This window comes from Oncorhynchus keta, chromosome 25, assembly GCF_023373465.1.
Source record: "Oncorhynchus keta strain PuntledgeMale-10-30-2019 chromosome 25, Oket_V2, whole genome shotgun sequence".
NCBI classification, from domain to species: Eukaryota; Metazoa; Chordata; class Actinopteri; order Salmoniformes; family Salmonidae; genus Oncorhynchus; species Oncorhynchus keta.
Window position 1 is genome coordinate 41,356,631 of NC_068445.1, and position 19,089 is coordinate 41,375,719.

General features: G+C 44.0%; 1 long non-coding RNA gene and 1 pseudogene across 12 annotated transcripts; both read left to right on the top strand.

Annotated features, from left to right (window-relative positions):
* Positions 1–4,836: 4,836 nt before the first annotated feature.
* Positions 4,837–18,706, top strand: LOC127911905 (probable phospholipid-transporting ATPase IM; annotated as a pseudogene).
* On the top strand, positions 6,177–8,964 carry LOC127911806 (uncharacterized). Of its 12 annotated transcripts, none has more exons than XR_008079429.1 (3): positions 6,177–6,433; positions 6,962–7,060; positions 8,908–8,964. It is a non-coding gene; the product is annotated as an uncharacterized LOC127911806 (long non-coding RNA). The 12 variants fall into 12 exon arrangements; XR_008079428.1 differs by lacking the exon at positions 8,908–8,964 and adding an exon at positions 8,380–8,436; XR_008079425.1 differs by lacking the exon at positions 8,908–8,964 and adding an exon at positions 8,084–8,299.
* Positions 18,707–19,089: the final 383 nt, after the last annotated feature.

The window sequence follows — 19,089 nt, forward strand, 5'->3', positions numbered from 1 at the left end:
TCTCTCTCTCATGGGCTTGTTCTTTCACTACTTCCCTGAATCAAGCAGGAATTTAGTTTCAATACCAAAACAATAAAAAGGAAAATGACTTTCAGTTCCAGCTGTCAAGTTAAACAAATACTATTGCTACTTTACTGGCTGTGGGTTGAATTTGGCAACCTGATACTGAACCGGTCTGGGAAATGTGATCTCACCTGGTAACACGTTAACCTCCGTAGCAAAACAAGGATCTGTTTGTTAGGTCAGGTGGAGACACAGACCAGGTCCCAAATGGCACCCTATTCCCTATGTAGTGCACTACTTTAGACCAGGACCAATAGAGCTGTAGTGCACAACTTTAGACCAGGACCCATAGACTCTGGTCAAAAAGACGAGGACCAATAGAGCTGTAGTACACTACTTTATACGAGGACCAATAGAGCTGTAGTACGTTACTTTAGACGAGGACCAATAGAGCTGTAGTACACTACTTTATATGAGGACCAATAGAGCTGTAGTACACTACTTTAGACCAGGACCCATAGACTCAAAAGGTAGTGCACTATATAAGGAATAATGTGCCATTTGGGACGTAGAATCAGACCTTTCTGCCTTCACGGTCCAGCGACAGCTTTAGTGAGGTCATCGTATTTGGCTTATCATGATTGGCTCTTGGTGAGAGATGGTGGCCATCTTTGGCGACGCAGTGGCGGGATGTCCGAGTTTTGGGTGGTCTGGTGAGACTCCAGACCGAAACCAAACATTTACACAACCTCTGACCTGAAGAACTTTTAACGATTAACTCCATTCACCAGTCCCATTTACACAGGATTTAACCAGGAAACGAACCTTGAGGTTAGAAACTAATGTCTAATGAATTTTATAATCCTCTCTGTTTTACCAGAACCGCCACAGGAGTGACAACCAGGTGAACAACAGGAAGGTCACAGTGCTCATGGATGGAGAGTAAGTTCATCAGATCTACTATTGGTGTCACGTGTGTGTGTGTGTGTGTGTGTGTGTGTGTGTGTGTGTGTGTGTGTGTGTGTGTGTGTGTGTGTGTGTGTGTGTGTGTGTGTGTGTGTGTGTGTGTGTGTGTGTGTGTGCGCGTGCGTGTGCGTGTGCGTGTGTGCGTGGTCAGATACCGTCTGGCCCTCCACTGTCCTCCACACAAATCCATTCCCACAACAAAATGTGTGTTCGTAAGGCAGGGACAGTAAGGCACCGTGTCCTCTTTTCTCGGGGCAATAAGGAAGCAGCTGCAGGACAACAGGAAGTGCTTGTTTTCTTCCTGTTGATGTGACTCCTGACTCGAGGACACTAACAGACAGAGTGGTTCAAAGGAAAATACAGTCGGACCCTTCTGTTTATGTTTCGTCTTATATTTCCTCCTGACTGTCCCAAACAACAGGGAATCCCTAATGTCTACTCACAATTCTCTCTCACTTTCACTTTCCCTCCCTCCCTCCCTCCCTCCCCCCACCACGCTCTCTCTCCTCTCTCTCTCTCTACCCACCCCACCTCTCTACCCACCCCACCTCTCCTTCTCCATATTTATCTCTCTAGACTACGGAGTGAGACATGGATGGCTGTTCAGGTGGGCGACATCATCAAACTGGAAAACAACCAGTTTGTTACGGTGAGAACAGAAAACTGTCAGTTCCTTAAAGCATACTGATTCAGCCCTGAAACATACTGATTCAGCCCTGAAACATACTGACTCAGCCCTGAAACATACTGATTCAGCCCTGAAACATACTGATTCAGCCCTGAAACATACTGACTCAGCCCTGAAACATACTGATTCAGCCCTGAAACATACTGACTCAGCCCTGAAACATACTGATTCAGCCCTGAAACATACTGACTCAGCCCTGAAACATACTGACTCAGCCCTGAAACATACTGATTCAGCCCTGAAACATACTGATTCAGCCCTGAAACATACTGACTCAGCCCTGAAACATACTGACTCAGCCCTGAAACATACTGACTCAGCCCTGAAACATACTGTACTTCACTGTTAGTTCCTTAAAGCATACTGACTCAACCCTGAAACATACTGACTCAGCCCTGAAACATACTGACTCAGCCCTGAAACATACTGACTCAGCCCTGAAACATACTGACTCAGCCCTGAAACATACTGACTCAGCCCTGAAACATACTGATTCAGCCCTGAAACATACTGTACATCACTGTTAGTCTATTTTAACCGTTGGCACAGGAGACCATCCTGATAGACTGGGTGTGAATCTGGTGCCTATATTCAGTGTGTTTGATAGTCAGTGAATCTGATTCTGTGAATCTCTGTGTGATTTCAGGCAGACCTGTTGCTGCTCTCGAGTAGTGAACCTCTCAACCTGGTCTACATAGAGACTGCTGAACTTGATGGGTCTGTGTCTGTGTGTGTGTGTGTGTTTCATTTTACTAGTCCATCTACTGTACAAAGCTTATGTCTATTAGTACTCACTCCTCATACCTTATCTCCCTCCTTGCTCCTTCTCCTCTTCCTCTTCTCTCCTTCTCCTCCTCCTCTGCCCATCTTCTCCTCTTCCTCTTCTCTCCTCCTCCTCCTCCTCCTCCTCTGCCCATCTTCTCCTCTTCTCCTCCTCCTCTTCTTCTCTTCCTCTTCTCCCCTTCTCTTCATCCTCTGCCCATCTTCTCCTCCTTCTCCTCTTCTTCTCTTCTTCTTCTCCCCTTCTCCTCATCCTCTGCCCATCTTCTCCTCTTCTCCTCCTCTCCCTCCTCTTCTTCTTCTCCCCTTCTCCTCATCCTCTGCCCATCTTCTCCTCCTCCTTCTCTTCTCCTCCTTCTCCTCTTCTTCTCTTCTTCTTCTCCCCTTCTCCTCATCCTCTGCCCATCTTCTCCTCTTCTCCTCCTCTCCCTCCTCTTCTTCTTCTCCCCTTCTCCTCATCCTCTGCCCATCTTCTCCTCCTCCTTCTCTTCTCCTCCCCTCCTCTTCTTCTCTTCTTCTTCTCCCCTTCTCCTCATCCTCTGCCCATCTTCTCCTCTTCTCCTCCTCCCCTCCTCTTTTCTCTTCTTCTTCTCCCCTTCTCATCATCCTCTGCCCATCTTCTCCTCCTTCTCCTCCTCTTCTCCCCTTCTCCTCATCCTCTGCCCATCTTCTCCTCTTCTCCTCCTCCCCCTCCTCTTCTTCTCTTCTTCTTCTCCCCTTCTCCTCATCCTCTGCCCATCTTCTCCTCCTTCTCTTCTCCCCTCCTTCTCCTTCTCTTCTTTCTCCTCCTTCTCCTCCACCTCTCAGAGAGACCAATCTAAAAGTGAAGCAGGCTCTGACAGTAACAGGAGACATGGGAGACAAGATCCACAGCCTGGCTGCTTTCAATGGTGAGTTACACTCAGAGGGTTGGTTAGACACTTTCTATGTAGTATCTCTGGGTAGAAGTTTCCCTTGAATACAGATCCAGGATCAGCCAAATCCTAATATTAACCATTAAGGGAGAAATGCATAAACTGACCTTTGATCAGAGTCTGGGGAAAAAGTCATCCTGCTCCTGCTTTGTAGCCACGCCATAATGACCATAAAAGCATAAAACCAAATGCCAGAGAAAAACATTGTGTCAGAAGCATATTTAAATCAGGTGTGGGTTCAGTGCTCTAGTAAATTAATGATATTTTAAACATATGAATACCTACTCTTCTCTCCTTCTAACCCTGTGTCTCATCCTCTCCCTCCTAACCCTGTGTCTCATCCTCTCCTCCTAACCCTGTGTCTCATCCTCTCCTCCTAACCCTGTGTCTCATCCTCTCCTCCTAACCCTGTGTCTCATCCTCTCCTCCTAACCCTGTATCTCATCCTCTCCTCCTAACCCTGTGTTTCATCCTCTTCTCCTAACCCTGTGTCTCATCCTCTCCTCCTAACCCTGTGTCTCATCCTCTCCTCCTAACCCTGTGTCTCATCCTCTTCTCCTAACCCTGTGTCTCATCCTCTCCTCCTAACCCTGTGTCTCATCCTCTTCTCCTAACCCTGTGTCTCATCCTCTCCTCCTAACCCTGTGTCTCATCCTCTCCTCCTAACCCTGTGTCTCATCCTCTCCTCCTAACCCTGTGTCTCATCCTCTTCTCCTAACCCTGTGTCTCATCCTCTTCTCCTAACCCTGTGTCTCATCCTCTTCTCCTAACCCTGTGTCTCATCCTCTTCTCCTAACCCTGTGTCTCATCCTCTCCTTCTAACCCTGTGTCTCATCCTCTTCTCCTAACCCTGTGTCTCATCCTCTCCTTCTAACCCTGTGTCTCATCCTCTTCTCCTAACCCTGTGTCTCATCCTCTCCTTCTAACCCTGTGTCTCATCCTCTTCTCCTAACCCTGTGTCTCATCCTCTTCTCCTAACCCTGTGTCTCATCCTCTTCTCCTAACCCTGTGTCTCATCCTCTTCTCCTAACCCTGTGTCTCATCCTCTCCTTCTAACCCTGTTTCTCATCCTCTCCTTCTAACCCTGTGTCTCATCTTCTTCTCCTAACCCTGTCCAGGGGAGGTGCGCTGTGAGCCACCCAACAACCGGCTGGACCGTTTCACAGGAACATTGACAAACGCTGGTCAGAAATACTCTCTGGACAACAACAAGATCCTGCTGAGGGCTGCACCCTCAGGAACACAGAGTGGTGCTTCGGACTGGTGCTGTTCGGAGGTGAGAGGTTAGAGGTCAGGACTGGTACTGTTCGGGAACTGAGAGGTTAAAGGTCAGGACTGGTGCTGTTTGGAGGTGAGAGGTGAGAGGCCAGGACTGGTGCTGTTGGGAGGTGAGAGGTTAGAGGCCAGGACTGGTGCTGTTGGGAGGTGAGAGGTGAGAGGCCAGGACTGGTGCTGTTGGGAGGTGAGAGGTTAGAGGTCAGGACTGGTGCTGTTCGGAGGTGAGAGGTTAGAGGTCATGACTGGTGCTGTTGAGAGGTTAGAGGTCAGGACTGGTGCTGTTTGGAGGTGAGAGGTTAGAGGTCAGGACTGGTGCTGTTCGGTGGTGAAAGGTTAGAGGTCAGGACTGGTGCTGTTTGGAGGGTGAGAGGATAAGGGTCAAATCCAATAAACTTGTATTTGTCAGGTGTAGAGGTAAGGGCAAGTGCTGGCTCACGGGTTAGTTAACACCGCCCTCTGCTGGCCAGTATAGATAATAAACCTCAACTGGGAATACCTAACACTAACTGCTTCTAACCTTTATTAAAAACTATTCTTCTATACATTGAGGTTGTGTCAATTATCAGCTGTTTAGTTGTCTTCTAAATTCTTATTTAATACTAACCCTGTGGTCCGGTTGTGGTCCATTAGGTCCAGAGACTAAACTGATGCAGAACTGTGGGAAGACCACGTTCAAGAGGACCAGCATTGACCGCCTGATGAACGTGCTCGTCCTTTGTGTGAGTCCAGCTGTTGTGGGTTTCATTAAGATCTTCATTTTAACATTCACTGAGCATCTCTCATTTCCAAAATGGTGTTTTATCTATTACACTGGGTTCAGTTGAATTATCTATAGTTTCTGTCAGCCTTTACATCTCTCTTCTCACCTGTTGACCTCTTGACCCCTCTTTCCCCGTCAGATCTTTGGCTTCCTGGCGTTCATGTGCATGATCCTGGCCATCGGCAACCGGATCTGGGAGCAACGCTGGGGGTCAGAGTTCACGGCCTTCCTGCCCAGACAGGACGGAGTCGACACTCCCTTCTCCTCCTTCCTCACCTTCTGGTCCTACGTTATCATCCTCAACACAGTCGTACCCATCTCCTCTACGTCAGGTGTGTGAGAGTGAGTGAGAGAAAGAGAGAGAGAGAGTGAATGAATGAGAGAGAGAGAGAGTCTATTTCTGTATTTCTGCCTATTTGAGATACTGTACCTTGCAGATACATGTCTGAGCTTTGGTTCTACAGTATGTAATGTCATGAATTATTCCTGTATGTGTGTTGCAGTGTGGGAGGTCATCCGTCTGGGCAACAGTTTCTACATCGACTGGGACAGGAAGATGTACCATGCCAGTAGTGACACCGGCCAAGGCCGGACCACCACCCTGAACGAGGAGCTGGGTCAAATCAAATACATCTTCTCGGACAAGACCGGAACACTCACTCAGAACATCATGACATTCAACAAGTGTTCCATCAACGGGAAGTGCTACGGTGAGGATCAGATGGTAACTAGGAAGGGTTACGGTGAGGATCAGATGGTAACTAGGAAGGGCTACGGTGAGGTTCAGATGGTAACTAGGAAGGGCTACGGTGAGGTTCAGATGGTAACTAGGAGGGCTACGGTGTGGTTTAGATGGTAACTAGGAAGGGTTACGGTGAGGTTCAGATGGTAACTAGGAAGGGCTACGGTGAGGTTCAGATGGTAACAAGGAAGGGCTACGGTGAGGTTCAGATGGTAACTAGGAAGGGCTACGGTGAGGTTCAGATGGTAACTAGGAAGGGCTACGGTGAGGTTCAGATGGTAACTAGGAAGGGTTACGGTGAGGTTCAGATGGTAACTAGGAAGGGCTACGGTGTGGTTCAGATGGTAACTAGGAAGGGTTACGGTGAGGTTCAGATGGTAACGAGGAAGGGCTACGGTGAGGTTCAGATGGTAACTAGGAAGGGCTACGGTGAGGTTCAGATGGTAACTAGGAAGGGCTACGGTGAGGTTCAGATGGTAACTAGGAAGGGTTACGGTGAGGTTCAGATGGTAACTAGGAAGGGCTACGGTGTGGTTCAGATGGTAACTAGGAAGGGTTACGGTGAGGTTCAGATGGTAACGAGGAAGGGCTACGGTGAGGTTCAGATGGTAACTAGGAAGGGTTACGGTGAGGTTCAGATGGTAAATAGGAAGGGTTACGGTGAGGATCAGATGGTAACTAGGAAGGGCTACGGTGTGGTTCAGATGGTAACTAGGAAGAGCTACGGTGAGGTTCAGATGGTAACTAGGAAGGGTTACGGTGAGGATCAGATGGTAACTAGGAAGGGCTACGGTGTGGTTCAGATGGTAACTAGGAAGGGCTACGGTGAGGTTCAGATGGTAACTAGGAAGGGTTACGGTGAGGATCAGATGGTAACTAGGAAGGGCTACGGTGTGGTTCAGATGGTAACTAGGAAGGGCTACGGTGAGGTTCAGATGGTAACTAGGAAGAGCTACGGTGAGGTTCAGATGGTAACGAGGAAGGGCTACGGTGCGGTTCAGATGGTAACTAGGAAGGGTTACGGTGAGGTTCAGATGGTAACTAGGAAGGGCTACGGTGAGGTTCAGATGGTAACTAGGAAGGGTTACGGTGAGGTTCAGATGGTAACTAGGAAGGGCTACGGTGAGGTTCAGATGGTAACTAGGAAGGGTTACGGTGAGGATCAGATGGTAACTAGGAAGGGCTACGGTGAGGTTCAGATGGTAACTAGGAAGGGTTACGGTGAGGATCAGATGGTAACTAGGAAGGGCTACGGTGAGGTTCAGATGGTAACTAGGAAGGGTTACGGTGAGGATCAGATGGTAACTAGGAAGGGTTACGGTGAGGATCAGATGGTAACGAGGAAGGGCTACGGTGAGGTTCAGATGGTAACTAGGAAGAGCTACGGTGAGGATCAGATGGTAACTAGGAAGGGTTACGGTGAGGATCAGATGTTAACTAGGAAGGGTTACGGTGTGGTTCAGATGGTAACTAGGAAGGGCTACGGTGAGGTTCAGATGGTAACTAGGAAGAGCTACGGTGAGTATCAGATGGTAACTAGGAAGGGTTACGGTGAGGATCAGATGTTAACTAGGAAGGGTTACGGTGAGGTTCAGATGGTAACTAGGAAGGTTACGGTGAGGATCAGATGGTAACTAGGAAGGGCTACGGTGAGGATCAGATGGTTACTAGGAAGAGCTACGGTGAGGATCAGATGGTAACTAGGAAGGGTTACGGTGAGGATCAGATGTTAACTAGGAAGGGTTACGGTGAGGTTCAGATGGTAACTAGGGAAGGGCTACAGTGAGGTTCAGATGGTAACTAGGAAGAGCTACGGTGAGGATCAGATGGTAACTAGGAAGGGTTACGGTGAGGATCAGATGTTAACTAGGAAGGGTTACGGTGAGGTTCAGATGGTAACTAGGAAGGGTTACGGTGAGGATCAGATAGTAACTAGGAAGGGCTACGGTGAGGTTCAGATGGTAACTAGGAAGGGTTACGGTGAGGATCAGATGGTAACTAGGAAGGGCTACGATGAGGATCAGATGGTTACTAGGAAGGGCTACGGTGAGGATCAGATGGTAACTAGGAAGGGCTACGGTGTGGTTCAGATGGTAACTAGGAAAGGCTACGGTGTGGTTCAGATGGTAACTAGGAAGGGCTACGGTGAGGATCAGATGGTAACTAGGAAGGGCTACGGTGAGATCAGATGGTAACTAGGAAGGGCTACGGTGAGGTTCAGATTGTAACTAGGAAGGGTTACGGTGAGGTTCAGATGGTAACTAGGAAGGGTTACGGTGAGGATCAGATGGTAACTAGGAAGGGCTACGGTGAGGTTCAGATGGTACACAGGAAGGGCTACGGTGAGGTTCAGATGGTAACTAGGAAGAGCTACGGTGTGGTTCAGATGGTAACTAGGAAGGGCTACGGTGAGGATCAGATGGTAACTAGGAAGGGTTACGGTGAGGTTCAGATGGTAACTAGGAAGGTCTACGGTGTGGTTCAGATGGTAACTAGGAAGGGCTACGGTGTGGTTCAGATGGTAACTAGGAAGGGCTACGGTGTGGTTCAGATGGTTACTAGGAAGGGCTACGGTGAGGATCAGATGGTAACTAGGAAGGGCTACGGTGTGGTTCAGATGGTAACTAGGAAGGGCTACGGTGTGGTTCAGATGGTAACTAGGAAGGGCTACGGTGAGGATCAGATGGTAACTAGGAAGGGCTACGGTGAGGATCAGATGGTAACTAGGAAGGGCTACGGTGAGGTTCAGATGGTAACTAGGAAGGGTTACGGTGAGGTTCAGATGGTAACTAGGAAGGGTTACGGTGAGGATCAGATGGTAACTAGGAAGGGCTACGGTGAGGTTCAGATGGTACACAGGAAGGGCTACGGTGAGGTTCAGATGGTAACTAGGAAGGGCTACGGTGAGGATCAGATGATAACTAGGAAGGGCTACGGTGTGATTTAGATGGTAACTAGGAAGGGCTACGGTGAGGTTCAGATGATACATAGGCAGGCAAGGAAGTGTGTATGGAAGGATACAGAAACACACATGCATGTCGCACACACATGAACACACACACAATCAATCACAGGTTCGCATGAATCCCTCCTCCATTGTGAGGAACCCCATATGAACTCATCAAGTCTCTATTCTGTTCTCCAGGAGATGTATTTGACTACACTGGCCAGAGATTGGAGATCAACGAGCACACAGAGACAGTGGACTGGTCCTTCAACCCTCTTGCTGACCATCAATTCTCCTTCCATGACCACTCCCTGGTGGAGGCTGTAAAGCTGGAGAATGTGGAGGTCCACTCCTTCTTCAGAACACTGGCCGTCTGTCACACTGTTATGGCTGAGGAGAAGACAGAGGGTGAGAAGATGGAGGGAGGCAGGGGGGAGGAGGAGAGGGGGAGGGAGGGAGGGAGGGAAGGGAGGGAGGAGAGGCGAGGGGAGGGATGGAGGGAGGGAGAGTAGGAGGGAGAGACGGGGAGAGAGCAAGGGGGAGTGGAGAGGGAGGGAGGCAGGGAGGGGAGAGGGAGGGAGGCAGGGAGAGTGAGAGGAGGGATGGGGAGAGAGATGGGGGTAGGGATAGAGAGAGAGTGTTTGTGAAAGTGAGGAGCATGTTTGTTTTTGCTTGTTGAGATTGTTGAGATTATGAAATTGTGTCAGAAAGGGAAGACTGCATGTTTATCCATATTCATGTATGTAGGCAACAAAAAGAGAGAACGATAGCTATGACCACTTCCTCTAACAACAGGAAATGACCTCACTACCTCTGTACAGGTGAGTTGCTGTACCAGGCCCAGTCACCTGACGAAGGTGCTTTGGTAACCGCAGCGCGCAACTTTGGCTTCGTGTTCCGCCGCGCACGCCAGAGAGCGTCACTATCGTAGAGATGGGGAAAACAACGCAGCTACGAGCTGCTCGCCATCTCGACTTCAACAACGTCCGCAAGAGGATGTCCGTCATCGGTGAACACAAAACATGAGAGATTTAGCTTCTTTCTCACTGTACTATGTCTGTAAGGGATGTAGCCTAACTGTGCGCGTGTGTGGGTGTGTGTGTGTGTCTGGGGGCGCTGTGTGTGTGTGTGTGTCTGGGGGCGCTGTGTGTGTGTGCACTACAGTGCGGAGTCCAGAGGGGAAGCTGTGTCTGTATTGTAAAGGAGCAGACACCATGGTCTATGAGAGGCTGCACCAGTCCTGTACCAAGCTGATGGACACCACCACTGAACACCTCAACGTAAGAGAGAGTGTGTGAGAGAGAGAGAGAGAGAAAGTCACAAGAAAACAAAAGATAATTACTTGACACGTAGGAAAGATTTAACAAAAAAACTGAGCAAACTAGAATGCTATTTGGCACTAAACAGAGAGAATACAGTGGCAGAATACCTGACCACTGTGACTGACCTAAACTTAAGGAAAGCTTTGACTATGTACAGACTCAATGAGCATAGCCTTGCTATTGAGAAAGGCCGCTGTAGGCAGACCTAGCTCTCAAGAGAACACTGGCTATGTGCACACTGCCCACAAAATGAGGTGGAAACTGAGCTGCATATTTCCTCAGATTACACAGACCCACAAATAATTTGAAAACAAATACAATTTTGATATTCTCCCATATCTACTGGGTGAAATACCACAGTGTGCCATCACAGCAGCAAGATGTGTGACCATTGTAAATACAACCCATATTTATTTTTATTTATTTTTCCCTTTTGTACTTTAACTATTTGCACATCGTTACAACACTGTATATATACTTAATAATAATAATAATAATAATATATGAAATGGACCTTCTGTGATTGTAATGTTTACTGTCCAGTCGTGGCCAATAGTTGAGAATGACACAAATATTAATTTTCACAAAGTTTGCTGCTTCAGTGTCTTTAGATATTTTTGTCAGATGTTACTATGGAATACTGAAGTATAATTACAAGCATTTCATAAGTGTCAATGGCTTTTATTGACAATTACATGAAGTTGATGCATTGAGTGAATATTTGCAGTGTTGACCCTTCTTTTTCAAGACCTCTGCAATCCGCCCTGGCATGCTGTCAATTAACTTCTGGGCCACATCCTGACTGATGGCAGCCCATTCTTGCATAATCAATGCTTGGAGTTTGTCAGAATGTGTGGGTTTTTGTTTGTCCACTCGCCTCTTGAGGATTGACCAGAAGTTCTCAATGGGATTAAGGTCTGGGGAGATTCCTGGCCATGGACCCAAAATATTGATGTTTTGTTCCCTGAGCCACTTAGTTTTCACTTTTGCCTTATGGCAAGGTGCTCCATCATGCTGGAAAAGGCATTGTTCGTGACCAAACTGTTCCTGGATGGTTGGGAGAAGTTGCTCTCGGAGGATGTGTTGGTACCATTCTTTATACATGGCTGTGTTCTTAGGCAAAATTGTGAGTGAGCCCACTCCCTGGCTGAGAAGCAACCCCACACATGACTGGTCTCAGGATGCTTTACTGTTGGCATGACACAGGACTGATGGTAGCGCTCACCTTGTCTTCTCCGGACAAGCTTTTTCTGGATGCCCCAAAAAATCGGAAAGGGGATTCATCAGAGAAAATAACTTTACCCCAGTCCTCAGCAGTCCAATCCCTGTACCTTTTGCACAATATCAGTCTGTCCCTGATGTTTTTCCTGGAGAGATGTGGCTTCTTTGCTGCCCTTCTTGACACCAGGCCATCCTCCAAAAGTCTTTGCCTCACTGTGCGTGCAGATGCACTCACACCTGCCTGCTACCATTCCTGAGTAAGCTCTGTACTGGTGGTGCCCCGATCCCGCAGCTGAATCAACTTTAGGAGAAGGTCCTGGCGCTTGCTGGACTTTCTTTGGCGCCCTGAAGCCTTCTTCACAACAATTGAATTGCTCTCCTTTAAGTTCTTGATGATCTGATAAATGGTTGATTTAGGTGAAATCTTACTGGCAGCAATATCCTTGCCTGTGAAGCCCTTTTGTGCAAAGCAGTGATGACGGCATGTTTCCTTGCAGGTAATCATGTTTGACAGAGGAAGAACAATGAATCCAATCACCACCCTCATTTTTGAAGCTTCTAGTCTGTTATTCGAACTCAATCAGCTTGACAGAGTGATCTCCAGCCTTGTCCTCGTCAACGAGAGAATCACTGACATGATGTCAGCAGGTCCCTTTTGTGGCAGGGCTGAAGGGCAGTGGAAATGTTTTTGAGGGGATTCAGTTCATTTGCATGGCAAATAGTGAGTTTGCAATTAATTGGAATTCATCTAATCACTCTTCATAACATTCTGGAGTATATACAAATTGCCATCATACAAACTGAGGCAGCAGACTGTCAAAATTAATATTTGTTTCATTCTCAATACTTTTGCCACGACTGTAATTTTTTTAATTGTTTATTTCACTTTAGTTTATTATCTATTTCACTTGATTTGGCAATGTAAACATATGTGAGGGTGGTGGTGGGGTTTAAGGTTAGGGGTGGGGGGTAAGGTTAGGGTGGGGGGGGTATTTATGTCTGTACATGTGTTAGTCTGTATGCCTATCTGTCTCCCTCCCTCCCCATGCATCTGTCATATCCTCTTTTCATCATCCTGATCTCCTGACATGACATTCTGATAAAACGAAACCGGAGCACAGTGGTCAGGGTGGTGGATCACGTCAAACATAACCGTAACGTAAAAAAACAGAAAAATGCAACGTGTGTGTGTATCGTGTGTGTGTCCTGTCCATGCACAGGAGTATGCTGGTGAGGGCCTGCGGACCCTGGCTTTGGCCTATAAGGACTTGGATGAGGAGTATTTTAGCAGGTGGAAACAGCGCCATCATGAGGCCAGCACAGCCCTGGAGGACCGAGAGGACAAGCTAGACCTGCTCTATGAGGAGATAGAGAAAGACCTGGTGGTAGGAAGGCTTTAACACTGAACCAGGAACAGATTTAGTTTATGCATTTTGATAAAGAGTAAGACCTGATGGTAGTAATTATTTATTTCTCTCTCTCTCTCTGTGTGTGTGTGTGTGTGTGTAGTTGCTGGGGGCTACAGCCATAGAGGATAAGCTCCAGGATGGTGTGCCGCAGACCATCGAGCAGCTCGCCAAAGCTGACATCAAGATCTGGGTGCTCACCGCGACAAACAGGGTTAGTCAATCAATCAATCAATCAATCAATCAATCAATCAAAGATACAGGGTTAGTCCAATCAATCAATCAAAGATACAGGGTTAGTCAATCAATCAATCAAAGATACAGGGTTAGTCAATCAATCAAAGATACAGGGTTAGTCAATCAATCAATCAAAGATACAGGGTTAGTCAATCAATCAATCAAAGATACAGGGTTAGTCAATCAATCAATCAAAGATACAGGGTTAGTCAATCAATCAATCAAAGATACAGGGTTAGTCGATCAATCAATCAAAGATACAGGGTTAGTCAATCAATCAATCAATCAAAGATACAGGGTTAGTCAATCAATCAAAGATATCAAAGGGTTATCAATCAATCAATCAATCAATCAATCAAAGATACAGGGTTATCAATCAATCAATCAATCAATCAAAGATACAGGGTTAGTCAATCAATCAATCAAAGATACAGATACAGGGTTAGTCATCAATCAATCAATCAATCAATCAGATCAATCAATCAGATCAATCAATCAATCAATCAAAGATACAGGGTTAGTCAATCAATCAATCAAAGATACAGGGTTGGCCAATCAATCAAAGATACCAATCAATCAATCAAAGATACAGGGTTGGCCAATCAATCAATCAATCAATCAATCAAAGATACAGGGTTAGTCCAATCAATCAAAGATCAGGGTTCAATCAAAGATACAGGGTTAGTCAATCAATCAATCAAAGATACAGGGTTGGCCAATCAATCAAAGATAAGGGTTGGCCAATCAATCAAAGATACAGGGGGTCAATCAGTCAATCAATCAATCAAAGATACAGGGTTAGTCAATCAATCAATCAAAGATACAGGGTTAGTCCAATCAATCAAAGATACAGGGTTAGTCCAATCAATCAAAGATACAGGGTTAGTCCAATCAATCAAAGATACAGGGTTAGTCCAATCAATCAAAGATACAGGGTTAGTCCAATCAATCAAAGATACAGGGTTAGCCAATCAATCAAAGATACAGGGTTAGTCAATCAATCAATCAAAGATACAGGGTTAGTCAATCAATCAATCAAAGATACAGGGTTAGTCAATCAATCAATCAATCAAAGATACAGGGTTAGTCAATCAATCAATCAAAGATACAGGGTTAGTCAATCAATCAATCAAAGATACAGGGTTAGTCCAATCAATCAAAGATACAGGGTTAGTCAATCAATCAATCAAAGATACAGGGTTAGTCCAATCAATCAATCAAAGATACAGGGTTAGTCAATCAATCAAAGATACAGGGTTAGTCCAATCAATCAAAGATACAGGGTTAGTCAATCAATCAATCAAAGATACAGGGTTAGTCAATCAATCAATCAAAGATACAGGGTTAGTCCAATCAATCAATCAATCAATCAATCAAAGATACAGGGTTAGTCAATCAATCAATCAATCAAAGATACAGGGTTAGTCAATCAATCAATCAAAGATACAGGGTTAGTCAATCAATCAATCAATCAATGATACAGGGTTAGTCAATCAATCAATCAAAGATACAGGGTTAGTCAATCAATCAATCAGGGTTATACAGGGTTAGTCAATCAATCAATCAAAGATACAGGGTTAGTCAATCAATCAATCAAAGATACAGGGTTTCAATCAATCAATCAAAGATACAGGGTTAGTCAATCAATCAATCAAAGATCAGGGTTAGTCAATCAATCAATCAAAAAGATACAGGGTTAGTCAATCAATCAATCAAAGATACAGGGTTAGTCAATCAATCAATCAAAGATACAGGTTAGTCCAATCAATCAATCAAAGATACAGGGTTAGTCCAATCAATCAATCAAAGATACAGGGTTAGTCAATCAATCAATCAAAGATACAATCAATCAAAGATACAGGGTTAGTCAATCAATCAATCAAAGATACAGGGTTAGTCAATCAATCAATCAAAGATACAGGGTTAGTCAATCAATCAATCAAAGATACAGGGGTTAGATCAGGGGTTAGTCAATCAATCAATCAATCAATCAAAGATACAGGGTTAGTCAATCAATCAAAATCAATCAATCAAAGATACAGGGTTAGTCAATCAATCAATCAAAGATACAGGGTTAGTCAATCAATCAATCAAAGATACAGGGTTAGTCAATCAATCAATCAATCAATCAATCAAAGATACAGGGTTAGTCAATCAATCAATCAAAGATACAGGGTTAGTCAATCAATCAATCAAAGATATCAATCAATCAATTCAAAGTCAATCAATCAATCAAAGATACAGGGTTCAATCAATCAATCAATCAAAGATACAGGGTTAGTCCAATCAATCAATCAAAGATACAGGGTTAGTCAATCAATCAATCAAAGATACAGGGTTAGTCAATCAATCAATCAAAGATACAGGGTTATCAATCAATCAATCAATCAATCAAAAGATACAGGGTTAGTCAATCAATCAATCAAAGATACAGGGTTAGTCCAATCAATCAATCAAAGATACAGGGTTAGTCAATCAATCAAAGATACAGGGTTAGTCAATCAATCAATCAATCAAAGATACAGGGTTAGTCAATCAATCAATCAAAGATACAGGGTTAGTCAATCAATCAATCAAAGATACAGGGTTAGTCAATCAATCAATCAAAGATACAGGGTTAGTCAATCAATCAATCAAAGATACAGGGTTAGTCAATCAATCAATCAAAGATACAGGGTTAGTCAATCAATCAAAGATACAGGGTTAGTCCAATCAATCAATCAAAGATACAGGGTTAGTCAATCAATCAATCAATCAATCAATCAATCAAAGATACAGGGTTAGTCAATCAATCAATCAAAGATACAGGGTTAGTCAATCAATCAATCAGATCAATCAATCAATCAAAGATACAGGGGTTAGTCAATCAATCAATCAATCAGGGTTATCAATCAATCAATCAAAGATACAGGGTTAGTCAATCAATCAATCAAAGATACAGGGTTAGTCAATCAATCAATCAAAGATACAGGGTTAGTCCAATCAATCAATCAAAGATACAGGGTTAGTCAATCAATCAATCAAAGATACAGGGTTAGTCAATCAATCAAAGATACAGATACAGGGTTAGTCAATCAATCAATCAAAGATACAGGGTTAGTCAATCAATCAATCAAAGATACAGGTTAGTTAGTCAATCAATCAATCAAAGATACAGGGTTAGTCAATCAATCAATCAATCAATCAATCAAAGATACAGGGTTAGTCAATCAATCAATCAAAGATACAGGGTTAGTCAATCAATCAATCAAAGATACAGGGTTAGTCAATCAATCAATCAAAGATACAGGGTTAGTCCAATCAATCAATCAAAGATACAGGGTTAGTCAATCAATCAATCAATCAATCAAAGATACAGGGTTAGTCAATCAATCAATCAAAGATACAGGGTTATCAATCAATCAATCAAAGATACAGGGTTAGTCAATCAATCAATCAAAGATACAGGGTTAGTCAATCAATCAATCAAAGATACAGGGTTAGTCAATCAATCAATCAGGGTTAGTCAATCAATCAATCAAAGATACAGGGTTAGTCAATCAATCATCAGTCAAAGATCAGGGTTAGTCAATCAATCAATCAATCAATCAAAGATACAGGTTAGTCAATCAATCAATCAAAGATACAGGGTTAGTCAATCAATTAATCAAAGATACAGGGTTAGTCAATCAATCAAAGATACAGGGTTAGTCAATCAATCAATCAAAGATACAGGGTTAGTCAATCAATCAATCAAAGATACAGGGTTAGTCAATCAATCAATCAAAGACACATCAATCAATCAAAGTTAGTCAATCAATCAATCAAAGATACAGGGTTAGTCAATCAATCAATCAAAGATACAGGGTTAGTCAATCAATCAATCAAAGATACAGGGTTAGTCAATCAATCAATCAAAGATCACAGGGTTAGTCAATCAATCAATCAAAGATACAGGGTTAGTCAATCAATCAATCAAAGACACAGGGTTAGTCCAATCAATCAATCAAAGATACAGGGTTAGTCAATCAATCAATCAAAGACACAGGGTTAGTCCAATCAATCAATCAAAGATACAGGGTTAGTCAATCAATCAATCAAAGATACAGGGTTAGTCCAATCAATCAATCAAAGATACAGGGTTAGTCAATCAATCAATCAAAGATACAGGGTTAGTCAATCAATCAATCAATCAATCAATCAAAGATACAGGGTTAGTCAATCAATCAAAGATACAGGGTTAGTCAATCAATCAATCAAAGATACAGGGTTAATCAATCAATCAAAGATACAGGGTTAGTCAATCAATCAATCAAAGATACAGGGGTCCAATCAATCAATCAAAGATACAGGGTTATCAATCAATCAATCAAAGATACAGGGTTGGCCAATCAATCAATCAATCAATCAAAGATACAGGGTTAGCCACCTTTTCTAACATTATCTATCGAACATTATCTCTATCGTTATCTAATCATATATCTAACATTCCCTTTAACATTATCTATCTAGACTTACCTCTAGCATTATCTCTATAATTATCTAACCTTACCTCTAACATTATCTATCTAGACTTACCTCTAGCATTTTCTCCATCATTATCTAACCTTATCTCTAACATTATCTATCTAACCGTATCTCTAAAATGATCTAACATTACCTCTAACATTATCTAACATTATCTAACCTTATCTATCTAAACTTACCTCTAATCTTAAATCTATCTCTAAGCCTCTATTCTCGTCTAACCATGGTTGCGTTCCAGGACAACTACATTGCAGTCACGCTATGTTAAACACCTATTCACGCAATGTGAGATCTGGCAGGCGACTGCAATGTAGTCAGCCTGGAACATGAACAACATACATGTAATTCTGTTCTTTTCACTGTCTGTCTCCACCAATTACATTGTGTGTTGTGGTCATGTGACAGAGACGGCGGAGAACATTGGCTACTCGTGCAACATGCTGCGTGAGGAGATGAACGACATCTTCATCGTGTCGGCCAACAACCCGGATGATGTCAGACAGGAACTGAGGTCAGGGAAGTGACATCATAACCACATCACCCTGCCCACACTGACCCCAATACTAACACCCTGTGTGCAGGATTTACTCCAACCCTGCACTAATACATCTTATTCAACTAATCATGGCCTGGAAGACTGATTAGTTGATTATTTGATTCAGGTGTGCTATAGCTGAATTGGAATAAAACCTGTCATTAATGTAGCTCTCTATAACCAGAATCGCCCACCACATGTTGATAACATGATGGAATAGTATGAGATGACAGGACTTGTTTTGGTGTTGAACCAGGAATGTATTGAGCACCATGAAACCAGGTGCAGAGGAGGAGGCCATCTTCATGCCAGAGAGGACGCTGGGTAACAAGCCGAAGGTGGTCAGGGACGAGGAGGTGAACGGGAGTACGGCCTGGTCATCAACGGACACAGTCTGGTGAGACACACAAAGACATGGTTTTACAGTACTGTTCCATCTGGTATTTACTAAGACATGGTTTTACAGTACTGTTCCTCCTGGTATTTACTAAGACATGGTTTTACAGTACTGTTCCTCCTGGTATTTACTAAGACATGGTTTTACAGTACTGTTCCTCCTGGTATTTACTAAGACATGGTTTTACAGTACTGTTCCTCCTGGTATTTACTAAGACATGGTTTTACAGTACTGTTCCTCCTGGTATTTACTAAGACATGGTTTTACAGTACTGTTCCATCTGGTATTTACTAAGACATGGTTTTATAGTACTGTTCCACCTGGTATTTACTAAGACATGGTTTTACAGTACTGTTCTTCCTGGTATTTACTAAGACATGGTTTTAC